This window comes from Ambystoma mexicanum, chromosome 3q (assembly GCF_040938575.1).
Source record: "Ambystoma mexicanum isolate Mex_15411 chromosome 3q, UKY_AmexF1_1, whole genome shotgun sequence".
Lineage (NCBI taxonomy): Eukaryota > Metazoa > Chordata > Amphibia > Caudata > Ambystomatidae > Ambystoma > Ambystoma mexicanum.
This window is the reverse complement of record NC_090926.1, coordinates 780,312,949-780,334,282: the sequence shown is the minus strand read 5'-3', so window position 1 is coordinate 780,334,282 and position 21,334 is coordinate 780,312,949.

Below are 21,334 nucleotides of genomic sequence, written 5' to 3'. Positions count from 1 at the left end.
GCAACTTTGCACTTGCACCGGTGCAAAGTTTCTGCAATCTGGCCCATGGAACGCTGAGAGTGCAGGTGCAACAGTTTCTATAGCCGAGCGCAACAAAATATTTAATAATGTGGCTCATAACATAAAATGGGGCACAGGTAAATACCTAAGAGCAAAGCACCTTATGTTAGTCCAGGATGATCTTTTGGTGAATCATGTGTTCGGAGGAAAACACCCAGAATACTCAGACTTTGCAAAGCATAGAGCGTGGCCTTCTGGATGGCAGCACAGAGATAAAAGACGAAAACTAATTGTTTACTTATGATACAAAACACGTGGACTGAGGTGACAAACATGATACAAGGAGCCTGGAGAGGGTATGTTGACAAACTGTTCGATATTGGGGACTTGCATGGGTGCTCCCATGTCAACGATGTAGTGGAAGAGCCATCTTAACAGTTTCTGTGGCCTGGGGCACAGACGGCCTTGGGCCCTCCCCTGAAACCCATGCCTTAACTCCCACCCCCCCTGAAACACATGTCATCCCCCCTCCCTGAAACCTATGTCCCATGGGTGTTGCTAGGTCTGGAAAAGATCTGGGGCAATGCTAATATCGGGACTGTTGGGACTCGGGGCTAGCTAGCCTTTTGGTTGTAGCCCCTGAGCTTCTATCCGTGGCTACAACCAAAAGACCTGGTGCTACAGCCCCCCCAGGGACCTCTTAGCGACGCCTCTGCCATGCCCTCTCCCAATCCGCAAAATGAAGGGATTACATACCTCAAGTCAAATTTAACAGAAACTCTAGTTGTTAATAAAATATAAACATTAACTATTTCCCCAAGAGGGTACAATATTGAAGACATTTTCACTTTCTCTTTCTCTTTCTAATAATATATGAATTTTGAAAGAAAGTAAAGGAAAATAATTTTTAAGCAAGTCTTTATTCAATAAAATGATAATCTAACAGTTCAACCTGACCCTTTGTTCTGTATGAATGTGTCAACATTACACACCCTTGGAAAAACATTACATGGCTAGGCAGCAGAGAAAACAAAAAGGCATGAAACAAACATCAAAATTCACTTAGCCTTTCAGTTCATGCCCACACAGCAGATACAGTAATCATAGAAAGAATTAAATGAGAATCACCCAGTGAGTGTATGCTTTCTACTGCCCAAGGCTCATGTGCCTGAAACACTGTCAAGATTAAACTAGACATGTCCATCTAGATTTTCATATTGCAAAATCATTATGTCAGAAAATTCTATCTCTTGAAACAGTTCAGACTCAGTACTTAACAGAGCAAATAATTCAATCTTGCTTCAAACATAAAGGTAAAACAAACAGGGACAGTTAACAGATATACCTCCTTTGCCTTTTGTGGTAATGTGGGCCGAGGGAACGCTATGCTCTTAAGAGGGGTGTGAAGGTGAACCAGTAGTGACCCAAACACCACAGGATCCCAGTCTAAAATAAAGGGAAATTCCAATCAAGGTTCTATTAAAATATATATACTTTAATTAAACACACCACCTTTAATAGAACAAATAGAAAATACTGTACAAAAACCCACCCCGAAGGAAGAACAGAGAAAATGTAAGAATAAACTAGCACTCTCAGCATGGTTCCAGGGGTGGTAGGAGAATTAGTAGCCACAAAAAGGATATGTTGATGTTGAAAACAGGTGCAATCATGACCTAACCAGTTCAGAGTCAACAGTACTTGGATTCGGTTCTTGGTGGGTGCTGAGTAGGGGCGAATGTGGTCGATCTGTGCAGCAGAAGGGATGCTCTCAATGATGCAGGTCAAAACGGTCCTAGGATTCCTACTCAGTTGAGTCAGGCTTTAGCCGGGAGGGGTTGATGAGTGACGCTCCAGCGGTTCGAGTCGGCGGGCAACGGTTGTCAAAGTGGTGACTTTGGCGGCGTTGATGCGCAGGTTGATGAGGGGGCCGTTCCAGGGCTAGCTGGGCTGAGCCATGGTTTTTACCCCTGATCAAAGTCAATGAGTTACTCACCAGTGATTCAGAGTGGGTCCCCACATGGAGCAGTCTATTCAGGCCTAGCAGGTGACAGGCTTAAATAGGGCACAAGGCAGTGTCAAGCTGGTTCAAAGTTTAAGCAATAGTTCAACTTGGTGAAGGAGCGCAAAAGCCAGTGCCAGCGCCTTCAGCTCTCGTTCACTGTGCAATAAATATGGAGCGACCAGTTAGGTAGAACAGAGAGCTTTGGCTGGTCTAGCCCTCCAGCTGCTGTAAAGCCTGCTCAGGGCTACCCGAGGACAGGATGGTTCCATTCAGGGTCTGCTCTCCCAGCTTCGGCAGATTCTGGTGCAGAGTGGTAGGTCCTGGTCCACAGTAAAGGTCACTCCTGATGTGCCCTAGGAGTGGGTAGGGTAAAAACCTTCCTTCTGCCTTGGATGGCTCCTTCTTTACCTCAGGCTGAGGGCTTTGGAAAGCACAACTTTCCCAAAGGAAGTCAAATTAGTTCTTCTCAGGTGAATCTTCCTGTCTTGAGAGGATCCGAGAGGATCTGAGAGAATCTAACGAAGCGGTGGGAGATCCCTTCTTTTAAAGGCAAGCGTCCCCACGTGATTGGACTAAAGCTAGCCTGACTTAGTGTTGCAATACCTTTTCTTGAATGGAGTGGACTTTGCCTTTCAGATATTACACCCAAAGTGCTTTGCTCCAGAGGTAGTGGAGGGGACAGGAAAGAGAAAGAGAGACAGAGAGAAACAAGATGGTGAAAGTCTCCTTCCATTGACCAGGGCTGTCTGCCTATTCTAATCACCTTCCCTTCCCACTAAGAACAAAGGCCCTTAAAGATGCAGCACCCTGGTGTGAGGCTACTCCTTTTGAATGAGTGTGCTACTTTGATGCCCGGGCCCAGGACACCTGCCTCTGGCAGACGGTGTTACCTGTCCTCACAAAGGGATCAAAGAAGCAGGCCCGGTCATCCAGTTTCTTGTCCTGCCATTTGGCAGTCTCCACCCGGCCGGCCAGAATACACATGACCTTACACAGCAGAGCTGACGTGCAGGAGCTGAAACATGTGCGATATCAATTGGGATGTGGTGGCCATAATCGTAAGTAACTCCCCACCCCCTTCCCCTTTCAGAGCCGCCAGAGCGCCAGGGGACCACTCCGGTGGTGATAGTGCACGATACAAATATCCTTTAACATTAACATGCCTAAACTCAGGCATAGTTTTATTTAGAGTTTACCCTGCCTTCAGCATGGGTTACTCATGATCACTGTAGTTTTGGTACAGGGGGCATGTCTTAAATGCTGCCCCTGTACGGAAGAAACTTGGCTTCCGCTGCAAATGTCCAGCGGGCATCCTGTGACCTTTGAATCTGCTCTACGCCACAAGCAGAGCAGGCGCTGTGGATCGGGCTACTGATGCATCAGGGCACAAGTACACTATGCTTTTGGCATGGAGTTGACGAAAAGGGGAATCTGGTTGGCAGATTACCCCTTTGGAAATGGAATTACCCACATCATTTTATGAATTAACAAACATTTGAAAAGCCATGATTTTGCACCCTTGCCAGATGGCAATTCTTCACACTGTGTACATTATAAAATGTGAAATAAGTCATGCTCGGAAATTGATCTAAAAAAAACAGGACATTTATGAACGGGACCCATAACATGAAAGATATGTCTCAAAGAAAACACAAATTAAAGTAAAGTAAAGAAGAGATGAAGAGGGCAATTATAAGGGCGGTTTGAGAAATGCTAACATCACTTCCCATTGCACATTTTGCATAAACCAGTAGATGGGTGACACTGAGAAATGTAGCAGCTATCATTCTTTTTGCAATGCTGTTCCTGCTATACAAAATATTGATGTGAGGGAAGACATGCACCACCATTACCTAGACATGCACCATAATTACACTATTTTAGTTTACATGACTAGTTCTTTTTATTGTAGGTATGTTGTTTAGTAGCACACTAAGTGCTCCTATCAACAGCAAAGAGAGTAAAGTGGCTATATCTTACATACCTCATTGGACATGTCCCGGTAATCGGGTCAGGCAAAGTCAGGCGCTTGACTTTAAGTGCATACATCTGATACCAATTAGCTCTCCTCACACAGATAAAAGGCGGAACATAGAGACACACTCTGAGCAAGGTGGAACACGAGTAAGAGCAGAACTTCTAGGGTGAAGGTGGAACTACTGGTGCAGAGCGACGGACCGAGGGACTAGAGCAAAGGGTAGAGAACCCCAGGAGTTTTCTGTAGGAGGCTGTTTCCTCCAAAAGAATGCGGAGGACATGTGGAGAAAGCCAGATCCCGAACATGAAGACTGCATTGTGTTTCAAGGACGCCAGCGACCCTCCCTGGTGAACAGCAGAGTTGGGGAGGCGAGGCCAAGCCTTTGGTACTAACCTTGACTCGTGAATGAAAAACTGCAAAGACAAGAAAGAAACGCACACAGCCGGTGAGTTGGCAAGTGACATGAAAGACAGGTATGTGTTAAGGAAAGATTGAGGTTGCAACAGTATATCGCTATCCTTTTGTTGTCAGCCATCACCTTAGCTAGGCGCTGACTGAGATTTACAAGTTGCTAATGGCTACGGTGTAGATGCCAGCCCTGCACCAAAGATGAACTGTAACAGGAGTGCTGCAAAGCGCACACTCGCAGAGAAGTAAGCATATCAGTGTTTTTAGTTTTTCAAAATGATTGTCAACATTGAGCGGCAGGCACTAAGGTGAGATTGCAACCTATGCCTGTGTATTCAGATTTGCACACCTCCTCCTATAACAGTTTGACAAATACATAATTGCCAGAGAAAATGTTCTCAACGAAAGCCTTCACACACCAGCACATATTTATTGTGCATTTGGTCAACATAATTTTTTCATTGCTATTACTTTCCTGTTACATCTGGTGATGCGGCCTATCTGTCACCTGCTTTTGCTTTTTCTTGGAGACTCAGGATCCAGGGAGAGTGCCCCGGCCAATAATGACTGTGAATCAAATGTGCAATGTCTTAGAAGTAGCCCAATATCTGACTGAGATAACATTTTTCCAAGCCACTATGCGGTACAAGGCGCTATATAAACTATTCAAAGACAAAGACATGATTTAGCTCTTACAGCATGCCATGCAAAAACTATACTCAGTTGCTTTCCGAATGGTTTCCCTCTCGGGCTATACATCCCTGCTTTCCGAAACCATGCAATTATTTACAGACCGCGTGGATTGAGGAGCTCCCTCACTGTGTTCCTTGAAGAATCAAGGGCTCAGGGGGCTGCCACACCAGAAATACTTTCCACTAAATTGCGAACCTACCAATGCCTTCCTCAGGCTCCTTCCCCAATGTGATGTCTGCATTTCTTCCTCAGACAAGCATTTTTTTGAAATCTATAAGTCATGTTATTGTGGGCACTCTAAACTAACCTGGTGGTTAAGTAATCAAGGTTTTCAATGCTAAACGGTACTCATTATATCTGCCTCTGAAAGGATGAAAGGCTGACTCAGCCCTGATGGGGTTTAGGAATGGTGGGCTGCAGGTTACAGAGCTCAGCGCCCCATTTCTTTTTCCTTTGTCTATATTTTTTGTACTCTGAGCAGGTTATTACCAACCCAACGTAATGTAAAAGGTGAACTGTTACTGCCTGTCTCCCATATCCTGCTGGATAAAAGCAGATATTTGAGATAGATGGTGGTAGGGCCCCTCAGACATGCGCTACCACATGCATAAGAATCTTGGGGCTGTGAAGGCCAAATTAGAGAATCCTAGAAGTGATGGGACGATGTTAGCACACGGCAGCACAGCAGCTGGCGGTTACAGTTTAACATCACATTCCACACAATTGCACTTTTAAACACAGGGTGATGCAGAGATTGGTCCAGAATAAACTGTGCTGATCATGTACTGAAGGTAGGATTTAGATTGAAGGGTCTGCGTGCTAAGCTCAGTATGGTGGACATTAGGCTACATATCCCAATACTTGTCACAGGGACTAGGCCTCAGACGGCAGAAGTGCTATGCAAGTAATAACCTACAACACAACACATGAGGAACTCCCACCCCGTGAGGCCGCCCTGCCCTGCAAGGTCTGGGGCAGTTTGCCCCACTGGCCAGCACCCCCCATGTGACGGCCCTGCATGGATGATGAATGTACATACCATCCTAAATTAGATGACCATTTGTCTCCCTTGCTTCAAGCCTAGAGGAGAGCGACCTGCCTTCTGTGGTAGGCAGGCTGCAGGCAGCAAGTGAAAGTGCTGATCGTGGGGGCAGACAAACAGCAACAGTGGTGGCAACCTGCTACACAACGCACCGAGGGAACGTCAGAGCAGCCGTCTCACGCAAATTGCTGCAGTGTGCCACCCACACAGGAGGTGGGGAAGCACCCAATCCATGACAGCCAGGAATCAGGATAGAAGCCAGGGCGTGCTGCCTCTCAAAGCTTGGCTCTGAGGCTTGCACAGTTGTGTCACTCGCTTTTGCACCCACGGCCACACCCAGCAGTCAGGGAAGGCAGAGAGAACAGTGGCAAATTAATTGCCTCACTGAAAGGAGGGATGGAGCCATCAGAAAACATGAGCACCTCTATGTCACCTCCATGTCAATCTTCTTTTATTTTTGTTTAGTTTGGGCTATTAGGTGGCACTTTAGTACCACCTATAAGCTGAAACTATTGCATTAAAGTACAAATAGGGAGAAATGGCATATAAGGAGCGACACAAAGATTTTAGGTGTTGTTTGATAATTTGCCCATCAATTTTCTGCCCATGTCCCTACTAATCACTATGGCTATTCCCACCCATTTCCTGTCCTTCCGGCACAAAACACCTCATGGGAACTCTATTAGCTTTCTTTAATCATGCCTTACCATCAAACTTTGCAACCAATGCACCTGCCAGTGTTTCTCAAAGCAGTCTTCTGAGATTTAATGACTTAAATGTGGTACTGGTGTAATAAAATTGTCTTAACCAGATCTGGCTTTAGCTACTCGATTCATAAGCACTATGCATGTCCTTCACTGAAGGCCTGTTAAAAACAAACATTGGCAAAGTCAACAGTTTTGTCTTCTGTATATGTTTAGGCCTTTGCAGGCACTGCTATTAGATGCACCATTGTCCACCTACTACCATCAATAACCAGTTAACTACCAAACTACCAAACTGTTGGCATTGGCAATGCATGTCTTCGTAGTTCCTGGCTGTCATCCCCTCTCTGGCGCCAGCAGTGAGCAGCAGTTGAACAATCAGCAAACTGATTGGTTGCCATGTGGTGGAGGCCGGGGGAAACAATGAGTCATCTCTTTGGTTTGAGCCACCTCTAAGCCAAAACTATTGCATTTGAGTACAGATAGGGAGAAATGGCAACTAAGGAGGGACACAAATATGGAAGGTGTTGTTTGGCTATTTGCTCACCCATTGACTGCCCCTGGCTATGCTAATTCCTAAGGCCATTCTCTCCCAGTTCCTGCCCCTTCCCTCTCAAAACACCTCCTCATGGGAACTCTGTCAGCTTGCTTTAATGTAGCCTTAACCTCAAACTTGGCTCACAAGGTGCCTGCCAGTGTGTTTTCAAAGCAGCCTTCTTGAGAGTTAAAGAGTTAAAGAGTTAATTTGAGTTGTAAACACGTTACTGGTGTAATAAAAATGTCAACCAGGTCTGCCTTCAGCCACTCGATTTATAAGCACTATGCATGTCATTCACTGAAGTCCTGTTAAAAACAAGCATTGACAAAGCCAAAAGCTTGTTTTGTTCTGTTTTTGTTTTTTTTTATTGTGTTTTAGCCATGCATGAAAACAGAGAAAACAGAATTATGGCTTTTAACACATTAAAACACAGAGTTCTCCAGAAATAGCAAAAAACCCAAAACACTCTTAACATACCTAAACAACAAAACTACTAAGTGCAGACAATTGATAAAATAACAGCACAATATATGATATAATAATGTTGCCTTAAGGAAAAGTACTGAAAAGAACTTTCTCATAAAAACACTTAGAAAAATTCTGCATTTTAACATCAGAAAAGAGGCAAGGGAAAAGGGAAGGGAAGGGAAGGGAAAAAAGTAAATAGAACGTAGACAATCAACAATTCTCAGAAGGGGGAGAAAATAACCAGTGTCAAAGAAAATAAATGGACAACCCCGTAAGAGCTGTTCAAGTCACCTCTCAATGGGCTAAGGATAGCCCACTCCCCCCTAACTGCAAGACCTTAAGAACAGCCACAACTTCAGCGGTCAGGAAGGTTTCATTCCATGATGACAATCTATCCCAAAAGATATCAGAGTTCAACCATCGTACATCACATACAAATCTCTGAAATGTAGCCACTCTCAGGTTCACGGTACCTGGGCAATTTGACAGTAGAGGTTGGAGTGACTGTCTTTCTTTTTCATTGCATTTATCACAGATGGCGGAGGGGTATTCTTCCTTATTTCTAATAGAACAGCTTTGGCTTGTGTATAAGTATTAGACATTTGCCAGTTGCTGCTATTAGATGCACAGGTACCTGCACCATTTTTAACCTGCTACCATCAATAGCCAGTTAATACCACTATGGCAGTGCCTGGCAAGTGCCTTTCCCATGCCTACACAAAAGCCCAAACTGTTAGCAATGCCAATGCTTGTTTTTGTTTGTGTCACATGTGCCTGCAGACAGCCACGCGCAAAGCATATATTCTTCTCAGTGTCTAAATGATGATGTGAATGAGGGAAAGAAAGAACGCAAAATGTTTTCTGGCCTCGTGACTTGGTCACACACCATGAAGTGCTGACACAGGCAACGCCACCCCACTCACACACCCCTCATATTGGGCAGCAGGTTCCCCCCCCAAGGGTGGGAAGCGGGGCATGTACCCCGTTTGCCCATCCATACAAATGTCTCTGTGTACTACGTACCATTCGTAAGGGTCTACCGCTTCTTTTTTGTTATCGGGGGGCCTACCCCTAAGCAGGGGAATAAGACCAAAATTGTAACACACAGGAGTGGCAGCCTACCCCCTCCCTCTTTTTATGACATTTCGCAACCTGAGGAAATAATGCAGGTAGAATAAATCACTGTGGGCTGTCTTAATCAACTTATCACATTTAAAAACACATTTTTTGTTCATTTCACATAGATATTAAAAAACATTGGGCCTCATTGTAAGTTTGCCGGTTCTGAAACAAGAGTGTCGGTAATGTCACCAGCACCTTTGTTTCTGGGCTGGCAAACTATGCGTCTGCCTGCGCTGGCTGCTGTGCCCGACAGGGCTGACCCTACCGGGCGCAGCGGCCATGGTAGGCAGACCGTTCACGGAAGCGCTGCTCTGTTAAAAATGGTGCCGGCGCTTCCGAGTCCCCACTCCCATAGAGTCTTTTGTGACTCTATGGGAATGGGGACTTACATTTTACCAGCGCCTGACTTCCCTTGTCTGCCGGAGTTGTAATCTCCCAGTGGCACCGGGTAGTCAAGCACCGGTAAAATATTACAAGTCCGGCGGCAACCCGCCGGTAGCACACGGAGCGTTACTGCCGGACTCGTAATGAGGCCCAATATCATCATCAATTAAACCTTACATTAAACAGAAATTACAATGTACAAAAAATACTGAACAAAACATTAAACAGGAGTGATGAAACCAGCTTCTCCCCACGGGTTAATCTAAAGAAATCCTGCTTTAATAGAATGTCTTTCTCAGAAAACTTGTCGACACAATGTGTGTTGGCCCTTTTCCCAGATACACCCATCCCAAGGCGTTCTTTCCAGTTGCGTATATAGGCCTTCATCAGGACAGAAACCTTGGTTTTGCAATGAGATTTGTTTTCCCGACTACACCTAAAACATCACATCAGTGCTCAATTCAAGTTAATAAATACAAATACAAATACAAGTTGCCACACATTGATTTAACCTACCGGCATTATTTCCTCAGGTTGCGAAAATGGCATAACCATAGGGAGGGCTAGCCTGCCGCTCCTGTGTGTTACAAAAAACGGTGCACTGGAGACAGATGAGCAAATAGCCCTGGCCCAGGTGACGGTAAGGATGATCCAAAATATCGAGAAGGATTCTTATCCCTCAGTGGGCCGTTGAGCCTGAGCCTCTTTTCATGGTAAGGCTCCTGGGAAAGGAATGCCTCCCTTTGGCATCACCACCCCGTGAGGGTGCGAGTCCGAAACGTCAGTAGGACGCCACTTACTGATGAGTGCTTCTGAAGGGCTGATAGAGATAATGTGTCTACGTTTAGCTTGCCATCACATCTACAATGGCAGAATAGGTAAATGCTTCTGTCAGACACAGCCCCCAGAAGTATTGCATAAGTCCACAACACGCTATATGTCAGGCTACCATCAGCAACAAGATCTACTTGAGTCAGTTCAAATATTCAAGGTAGGACACATGACATATTAGGAGTTAGAAAATAAATAGGCCCGTACGTAACTCCTGGAGGACACCCAAGGCTTTTAGGTGTATTTATCTAGCAGAACCTCTTTCACACGCACCACACGTTGCTTGCAAAGCAGCCTGCAAAGCGTTAATCATTGAGGCCAGGGATACATTGTTGCAAAGCACAAGACTGTATAAGGAGGCTGGGGGACTACTGTACACTGGTGGCGCCGGGACTCTTTCTTGCTTCCTTTCAGTTCACCTTCAGTGAGTGCTCTCTTCAGAGTTAAGACATTTGCTTTGTGTTGCTGCATATCTTAACTTTTTTTTGTGTATTGTTATGAATGACAATAGACAGCATCCCGGATACCTTGCGCTTGTTTTTTAAGAGAAGGGTGAATATCCACACAATTGTTTGAGTGAAAACGATTGGTTTTTAAGATAAAGAAGACATATAGGGGGGCATTCCGAGTTTGGAGGCAGCCATGGTGCTAGTAGCACCATGGCTGCCTCCAAACTCGTGTCCGGGTAGGTGGAATGGGGACTTACCGGGACATTCCGACCTATGCAGACCCGGTAAGTCCCCATGCCTAATACCATTCCCCATTCGAGCCCCCATAGGGCTCAATGGGAATGGGGGAGGCGCTAATAACGGGCATGCTATTTGTTTCGACCTCTAGGGTCCTTTTCAAGGCTATTGTGTTTGTTGTGTTGATGCCTGAATGGTTCCTGGGCTATTCGGTTCCTCTGTAGGCTGTGGTAAGGGCTGTCTGTCCTATGTCTATCTGGGCTGGGTTATTAACCTGGTTAGGCTAAGCGTTCTACTCCGTTGGTGCGTAAAGCAGGCTCCTGTGAGACGGACTACATGTCTTCTTTATCTTAAATAAAAACCAACTGTTTTCACTCAAACAATTGTGTGGATATTCACCCTTCTCTTAAAAACCAAGCGCAAGGTGTCCGGGATTCCGTCTAGTACCCTTTACAAAAGGAGGTGAGGGCACCACCTCCAGCAATCCGTGACCTTGCAGCCAACCTGCAACTCACCCCATCTCAGAGCGAAGCACTGGAAGTGTTCCAAACTAGAGCCCACTCATTTCCTTGTTGTGAATGACCCCCAACATTGTTCACCGCCATAAAGTACCGTAATGAAAAGGTTCTCCTCGCAAGGATTGTGTACATCTGTGGGCATGCCGCTCAACCTTTTGAGTCCCAAGGGTGGGTGAAAACACAAGATTTTGTTTTTGGTGGTTGAGAGTCCATCAAAGTAAATGGACAGATAAGGGACTTGGCGGGTTAGTGAACTGATTCCCTGGGCGGTAACACCCGCCAAAAGCGTGTGAGTTGAGAAGTTTGTCTGTGACCTACAGAATTATAAAAAGTGTGACTGTTAGGCGTTAGAGACCTGTCTTAGATCTTTTATACAGTATGTCATGTAATTGCTACACATAAGGTTAATGAAGATGGCTGGGAGCCCACTTTGGTAGCTGCAACATGGACTCTACGATGGCCCCTAGGATGCCCCCACGCATTGAGCATCTGGTTCCGAGCACAGAAAGATAACGGGAGCATGGATGGAGCCTGGAATTGGATAGCGCCGAGAGAAGATGGCCACACCAGTTCTGATCTTGTATCTCCTTATGGTCACAGATACTCTCTGGTAACGTGGACTCTGGCTCTGCCCAGCTCCCTCATCAGAGGCTGCCCTTCCACCACTATACTACAATACTCCAGGAGCTCTGCGAAGTGCACTCCCTACAACCCTATGATAGAGGTAGGGCTATTCAGAGGATCCACAGCTTAGGACAGAGGAGCAACTGATATCACACCAGACAGGAGGGAGCAGAGTCCCGCCCTGAAGAGCAGAGCCTCGCCCCCCAGGAACAGGGTGGCAGCCACATCGAGGAGAGCTCCGCTCTGATGGGCTTATAGAGTTCCGATCAGTGCTGGAAATTGACAAAATTAACTGGGGGAACTCACCCCCACACCCCTGTTCTTCGTGTGTAGTGGAGGTGTTAGTAGGTGGGGTGAAGGGAGGGCGGATTGTCAGTGGTGTGGGCAGGACTGAGGGGCGGAGCTTGGTGTATAACAATGTGGGTGTCCTGAATATAGGATACTGGCTGCTTTAAATAAAACAAAGTGCTTTTTGAGAACATAAGAACGGTCACCAATTTATCGAATATATCTGTAAGAGTAATTGAAACGTACATTCCTGCTGAGCATGCAATGCACACTGGGTATGGAGCTCAATTCCTCTGTCAGAATAGTCACCATGGCAGTAAAATGTGTGCAAAGCATGAGACGTATATACAGCTTTGGGCCGTTTCATTGCGTGAGTTTGGGCTGCGTAGGAGCAAAGGATGACTTTCAGAGGCAGTTTGTGAATGTTGCATATCGCGCTGGCAGTGAGAGATGAGATTCGTGGCAGATTCCAAACGCCCAGTTTTGAAAAGATTTGCAGAACTCTGGTGCAGATTGTCTGCTCAACTTGGGAGCGGAGGGGAGGGGAGGGGCGGGGGTTACACAGGGTCTTGGGCCTACATGGAACGGTGCTCCAGCAAGACGATTTCTGCCAGAAGACAGCTCTGTCTTGTTCCAGCCCAATTCCTCCCCTGGTTTTACATAATACTCTGTGCAGGCTACGCTGCCTCCACCCCTCTGGGATAGGTTGGTCTGCCTCTAGCTTTTCGGACATTAGCACTGGGCCTTTCATGCACTTATAGAGTCTGAGACATTCTATTGGTTTATAGGGAGGGAGGGAGGGAGGGATGGATGGATGGACGGACGGACGGACACTAGACTAGGGAGTAGACGAGTCTTCAGTATAATTAGGTTGTACGAGGGGTCGAGGAAGAGGCGTTACTAGGGGCGGCTAAGGGGGCTATTGTCCCGGGACTTAAGGTTGTAGCCCTGGATAGAAGTGCAGGGTCTACAACCAAATGGCTAGCATAGCCGTGAGCCCAGACAGTCCCGACATTAGCGTAGCCCCGGTCTTTCCAGACCTAGCAACACCCCTGGATCGAGGAGGGGGAACAGAAAATCATTCATCACAGCGGTGCCCCCAGCTGGACGCCTATGTGCTTTTGATATTTTCTTAATTAACCTTGCTTGCTGCAAGATTTCCGAAGCGCTGTAATCTCCTTTCGGAGTTAGGAGTGAGTGAGTGAGAAATGAATGGGTAAAAGGAGTGAAAGACACTCGGAGCCGGGACTGGCTGCAGGTCAGACTGCCGCGTGCAGGTCCTGGACAGGGAAGCAACTTAAGGTACCATTGGTAAGGAAGGCCACATCCATGGGCTTAAGTGGTATAATGGGCCCATGTGAGACCGTTCCCCATCTACTTGCGGAAGGCTGTTGGGTGATTGGTGCAAGGTCAAGTTTGTGAACGTGGTGAGGAACCAGACGCTACTTTGGCCACATTACAGGTGGAAGAGACTGCTATAAATGTGTAGACCATGAGCTCTGCATTTGCAACAGTCCCTCTGACACACAGACTGCACTGGCTTAATTAGCCAATATATAACATAAATAAATAATAAACACAAACCATACGAAGACATCAGAAATGCACGTGGCCTGAATGTTTTACATGAAAAATTCACTTAGCTTCGACACTAAAAAGAGGGTACATCATTTTAGGCAAAAGTCACCACCTAAACAAAATGCAGAATGATAGGGCCAGGCACTGGCGTACCAGACAACACTAGAGGATCAACATGTTACTGCCAAGTAATCCTATTATTTCACTGGGTGAGGCATTCTTACCAAGTCCTTATGAAATGCCATTGAAAATAGGAACAATGTGAGTCATGTTTTGTACACGCGACTGGTGTTTTCCTTCCCTGGTGGTTGTTGACATTGGCCACATTACATACTGAAATATTGTGGTGGAGCAAAGGCACTGCTCATGCCACAAGTGGATGAAGAGAGGGGATTTAAACCGAGGAAAAGTCATGCTTGCAGCTCAACAACTACAGTGAGTCTACTGTGTATCTCGCTGCGTGTTGTCCTGTTGTTCCCCACTCTGATCTTCCCTGTTTCAACATTGGACTGCTTCCACAACTTCTTGCTTTTGCCTGAGCCCCTGTCTGATTTTTGGTTACTGCTCTTTGGGTCTCCCTGGTGCCCCAGCCCTAGAAACTGTTATTGACCCTGCTTTGGATTCCTCCTCTTGTCTGGTGATTGTTTAGACTGTTGCTTTCTTTGGATATTTGACCCAATTTTGCTGCTCTCGATAATGGTTTCTGGGCCTCCGTTTCTACTAGGTGAACTTATGCTTCGTGTGACTTTTCTTCGATCCCTGTCTCCTACCTTTTCCTGGTTTGTGTACCAAATTTGAACTTGGACCTCTGATTTTGGACATCCCTCCTTGTTAGCTGCGTCCTCAGAGTCGTTGCTAAGGGGGCTGGGAAGGCTACAGCCCCGGATCGAAACTCAGGGGTTACAAAAGGCTAACTAGGCCTCATTCCCGACAGTCCGGATATTAGCGTAACCCTGGATCTTTTCAGACCTAGCAACACCCCTGTGTGTCCTCATGCAACCGGCCATTAGATGCCTCCGTTCTTTTTTTAAAATAGGGCATACAAGGAATTCCTTTATAAGCACCGTCTCACTTACATTCTGTTACTATCTATTACAGGACAGCACCACTGTTCTCACCAGATGGAAATAGTGAGGTTAATTTGGCTCAACTTTCCGACCAGTATCCCAATTGAGGGGTTGCCAGTTCTCGGTCTGGCCACTTGTAGATTAGGTGTTTTGGGATCTGCCGTGCAGACTTGTACAGCCAGTTGTCTACAAGACTGGAAGAATTTGTCAAACCCTAGGGTCTTTCTGGTGGATCATGGAGGCCTCATCAGACCCTGTGGCCGCCTTACTGATATGATATGATATGATAGTTTATTTATATAGCGCCTATACACAATGTGTTTCAAAGCGCTTCAAGGCAAGGGAGGGAACAATGTAAAATACAATGACATTCTTACAGGCCATGAACAGTAAGGATGTGAAATTAACTATCGTACTCGGCCTGACAACATTTCAGATAGTACAAGAGCTAAGACATAGATAAGGAAGTGAGGGGGAGAGTGGGAAGGAAATGGAAACAGACAGGCTACTACCATACTAGGCCTGACGACATTTCTGGTAGAGCCGGAGTAAAACAAGAGGTGAGGGAGAGGGGTGCAGAAAGGTAGGGGAGCGACAAAACAAGCGACTCCATTCCCTCCCCACCCTGTGTGCCAAAATGGCAGCCAAAGATGCTGATCTTCGTAACAAGCTGGAAAATGTGCAAACTCATGTACGGTGTGCAGTCAAAATATCGAATGAATAATGTCGAAAGTCATAATATAGAAAACAATAATGTCGAGAAAAAAAAAGTCGCATTTTTTATTTTTTTATTCATATATTTTTTTGGGGCCCGGTAATAAAAAAAAAGGGCAAAACAAAAAAAAAAATAAAAAACAGGGGTTGTGGGGGGAACTCCCCCATTTCAAATAAAAATCGTAATAAAAAAAATTCGACTTTTTTGTTTTCGACATTTTTTTTCTCGAGATTATGACTTTCGACATTTTGACATTCTATTATATGACTATAAACCCTCATGTACATCCACTACCATGAGAAAGAGGTAGCCCCCAAGATTGTTGGCACTGCAACACCGCAGTCCCGTTCTCCTCCCCTGGCATTGGCAATAGATAACTCGGTTTCCTCTGCAATGAACGCAGTTTACATTGGCACCTCGGAACACTTCATGAAAATCCTCTATGAGTTGCGTACCTTTGTGAATCAAATAAGCTGCACTTTCTGTGTAGACTGGTGGCTTTTCCAGAAGCCATCTCTGGGGTGGATATGGGTTGTTCGACCTAAAAAACTTGACCTACTGCCCATTTGACACGCAGGAGAATCCGACATTGCCCTGTGGGATGTGTTGTCATAATGATGCCCGGGGGCACAAGCACTACCTTCAGTTGCTTTCTACGCACGCCAACTAACCTCTGTGGAAAAGCAATAACTATCAATCCGCCGGTCTTTGGGGAGTGGCCAAGTGGAGGCATCATCTTCTGGGAGCATACCAACAAATTTTGCTGAATTCCGACCATCAAACCTGCAAGAGCACACAGGTAATTACAGGGACATCCAAGCACAATACCCCCCTTTGCAGCACCTTTTATATTACAGGCAAGTACTCATAGTTATCAGAAACCCAAAGTGTGGAAACATTTTTATTTGTAAAAGAAGGATTAAAGCGTCAGATGCATGTGCGGACATACTTTGTAATGTTACAGGAACCAACTACAGGTATCCTTAAGAAAGATTCCCCAGCTATGTGTTCTAAGCAGAAAACCAGACACACCTTATAACAAGCATTGGCAAAGCCAACAGTTTTGGCATTTTTGTAATCAACGGAAAGGCATTTTCCAGGATCTGCCGTAATGGAAATATCTGACCATAAGATGACAAGAGCTGGAAAATGGTGCTAGCTCCTCTGTATATTATGATTCTGCCGCCATCTGCCGATCTAATGCCTTTACAAGAGCCAAAACGATTGGCTTTGTCAATGCTTCTTTTTAACAGGAATTCGGTGCAAGGAACAGAATCAAGCACACATATATTGAGTATACATCAAGTGCCTGAAGGCACTCTTGGTTGAGACATGTTTATTATACCAGGAGCTAGAATCTAGTTACAAATACCCCATTACCTTACAGAAGACTGCTTAGAAATAGCATAGGCTTCCCTGAAAGCAAGCACAGAGCTACCTCAAAAAGAACATGGGGTGAGGGTGTTTCAGATTGAGGTGGCAGGTAATGGGTGAGAATGGCCAAAAGGTCTAACATGGCCATCAGTGGTCAATGGGTGGATAAAACTCCAAACAATACTGACAGCAGATATCCCCCCCACCCCCTCGCATCCCATCTCTCCCCTTGCTTCAGGTACCATGCCAATACTTGCGGCTTATAGGCAGCGCTTAAAGGGCTACCTAATTTTAAAAACATTTGGAGAATCATACCCTAAATCCTTTATGTCATTATTGGGCTACTTTCTAAACTTTGTATTCCATAGTTCTCACGTTTCAAGTGGCCGGGCCGAGAATGCCACCCAGTCCTCTTTCCCTTTGTATCCTGGAACTGGAAGATTTTTCTTTGCCATTTAAAATTTATAAAAACTCCAAGTCCCAGAATTACAAGCAAAAACAAGACTACATGGCTTTCTCACCTGTGGCCACGGGAAACTTGAGAGCTCTCTTATTACTGCACCCGTGCCACGCCAGGAGAGTTAAACATTCGAGCCCAGATGGCGGTTATCAGTGAGCTCAAACGTACTTCAGAAAAGCCTTTTTATGTGGCTCTCTTTGCAAACCAATGGTTAGCGTGTAATACTTTGATTAGCCCCTAGTCACTCTTCTCCTCCAGCACCCCACTCCGGTTTCTAAAACAGGGACATTGAAAATTAAAGGGGTCGCTGTAAACATTTCAGAACAGGTTATGGGAAATGCAAGGGTATGTCACGTGGCCACTAAGAAAGCAGCCACAGAGAAAGGTGCGCGTAGGCTTAGACCAAATAGGAATGGAGCGCAAAACACGCAGAAAAAACATTTGCATTAAACTATGAAATCATCAAGGACATGGAAGTATTTACATTTTAAAAGCAGCCACTGTGCAAATGGTCCAGTAAGCACAGTACAAAAAAAACCCTGGATACTAATGAATAAGTCTCTTTCGAAAACCAATATCGTGGCTTTACTTACCCATCGTCCATGAAAAGTTTGGGCCAATAGCTACCAAAGTTATTCATGCATTCAATACGGCTTATTTTTTTAGAAACCATGTGAGGGGCACTAAATAAATGGTTCGATGTCTGTAAAGAATGCATTAACATAATAACATGTAATGATGGTGTGCAATGGGTACAGTTAGTCTAAAGCTTTCATGAGCAATCACTAATCAGAACATGTTATTGTACTAAGAAGACAGGTTTGGATCAGCATATTTTAAGGTGGGGATTCATCCTTATCTAAAAGTCAAATGAAATCACATTACTTTACAGTTGTCATACAGGAATTACTGTTGCTTTATCAGTGCTGGGAACAGATCTAAATCCAGAGGCTGGTGGCACACTTGCTTAAGACCTTTTTACAACACCATTAGCGCATTTTACAGCTGAAAATAAGCCATTCACTCTCAGCAGATAGCCTAGAAATAATACTGGCAGGCCACAATGTGAGATTACTGCTTGATAAAGATAGCTAAAAGACATCTGAGGAGGATGTGTTTTGGGCAGGGAGGGGCAGTTGCTGGGCCGAACTGGCCATAGGTGTTAGCATGGCCATGGACCGGCAAAGGGTGGCTGAATAACCAAACAACACCTGCATGCTCTGTGTTTCTCCTCCCATGCCATCTCCCTCATAAATGTACTTCAATGTAATAGTTTTGGCTTATAGGTGGCGTTAAAGCACCACCTAATGGGTATAGGTAAACATGGCACCATAGAGGGGATGATTCTATCTTCATAGAGCAATATGAAGTATATCATGACATGCATGAGAAGTACACTATTGCCAAACAAGCTTTGACAGAAATAGTCGCTGGGAATAGAAGGCAATGGGTATACATGAGATGATAACTGGGAAATTCATATTTCTCTTTTTAAGAGCATAAACCTATAAAATCTTTGACATTCAAATTATGGAAAATCTCTCCACATAAAAAAGATTTACATTGGAAATGATGGAAAGTATGAAAATAGGAATGAATAAAAGGAAGCAAAATGCAATGACGAAAAGTCAGTGAAAAGGTCTATATTTTGTCTCAGTCTTCCAGTTTCTAAAAGTATAAAAGTTCTAATACTGCTTTTCAAACAGGAGAAAAGAAGAAAAAGGTCCAGAGAGATGTGCAAGTCGTGCAGTGGGAAATCTGAAAATGGCGCCCAGTGGTGGAACCTAATCCTCTCACCCCTTTGGTGCAGGGGAAAAAGACCAAAAGGAGCTGGATAGTCTAGAAGTTAAACGTGTTTATATGGTATTATGACTATTAGATACTGAAGCTTTCCAATCTGACTATGGGAAACATTTAAGCATGTGAATCTATGAAAGGTCCAATGTTGGAGAATGTTGTTTAGCTCGACCCAGGCACTGGCAAGTGCATTAAGAACCCATAACTGACTCTGGGTTATTAATGTCACTTCTCAAGACCAGACAAAGATAAAAGTAGGGGTGCACCCAATAATATATTTAGAATTCAGGAGAATACCAAAAAGTGTGTTAAGTATTCAGCAGAAGCCGAATGTGAGGCCAAATAGATGTTTTATTTAATAAGTCATGTTCTCAAAATGATAAAACACACTTTTACAAACAAATATATATAGTGCTATTTTAAATGTTCTCCCATGTTTCATTTATTTCTCTTCATTTTAATCAACATATCCTCCTTATTTAAAGCATATAATTCACAAAAGCACAGATCAACAAAAAAGGGAGGGCCAAATGCATGGCAGGATGAAAATGAGTGCTAGTTCTAAGTGGCAGGGATCACAAATGTACAGTTGCAATGAACAAAAATGGTATGCTAATTTGCATTTGCCATTGCAAATCACACGCATTGTAATCTCTTGCGAGCTGTAAAGTAGCTTAGGTGGAAAGTGAGTTTTGAGTCTTCCTTGCAGCTCACATAGAAATGTATAAATGGCCTCTGTTCTGTCGGCTCATGCAGGACACAAGGCAAGGGTATATGTGAGGTGCGTGGAAACCATCTCCCAGCTACAGCTACCTCCACCTTTAAAGGCCAAATGATGGCGAGGACTCTATCAGACGGGCTGATAGGGTTGGAGCACAGTTATTTATTTACACGTAAGAAAGCCTCATGTGACTGAAACTGTCCAAACCCTGCAATCTCTAAGAAAGCACTTGACTGTTTGGTAGTCGCTCTTTTCCACCAACTCTCAATCCACGTCCACTTTTCCCACCAGCCTTTCCTCCGCACCGGAGTATGCAAGACTCTATGGGCTTTTATATCTCCCACTCTTACACCCTCCTCCCCACAACACCAGAAGATACAATGCTTTCTATCTCTCTGTTCTACACAGAAATGTGCTCTCACATCTCACACCTTTTCTTTTTTGGCAGGCTGGCCTGTACATGTATTTAAAGGTTTTCCCAACAAACAAGTTACTTTAAGCGGCCAATGAGAATTGGAAAACATCAGCCACATCTTGCAGTGCCTGACATGCAATTGACTCATTCTCAGCTCTATAGGCCTAGAAGAGGCAGCCCGCCTATTGGGAAGTCTTCAGATGTCCAAACCTCCTCCCCTTCTATCAATTTCACCAGCACAACATAGCTCTCTATGTCCAATATAAACAGAGTCTTCATGCCTATCTCTTTATACTTTCTCTGGCAGACTAGCCCTCAGGGGAACTAGAGAGATTTCCCAAACAATGTTCCCCTGAAAGGCCCCTGAAGAGGGAAAATGGGACGATCCCTTCCCCCGATTCTCGTCCAGACCATGGCCTATGACGTTACGACCTAAGCACCCACCGCGGGATGAGTTCAGCCCTCTGACTGCTGCCCCGGACGTCAAGATCCACCGTGGGCACACCCCGCACACCCAGGCCAGCTGCGCGTCATCCAAAGCACATGGTGGGACCTCGGGTGGAGCTGAGACCGACCATATGGACCAACTCGATTAGACGTCACCCACCAATATCGCCATCATTAGAGATGACATGACGACATAGCCAACGGACAAGAACAAACGTGCCACCAAGCACCTGGATCAGACACACACCAACCCACACGAAGAACATACTCAGTGCTATGACGTAGAGGACCGCTCGCTCACACTCACACTCAAGCATCGTTGTTATTTTTTCAAATAGGCTAACTACTGCACCTCAGAAACACAAAACGCCAGAAGAGCTCGTGTATATGCTTGCAGACGCTTTTGCTTCTAAAATCCCTGAAGATGTCACCCTGTAGATGGACTAATGTATGAGAACCCAAGTCGCACCT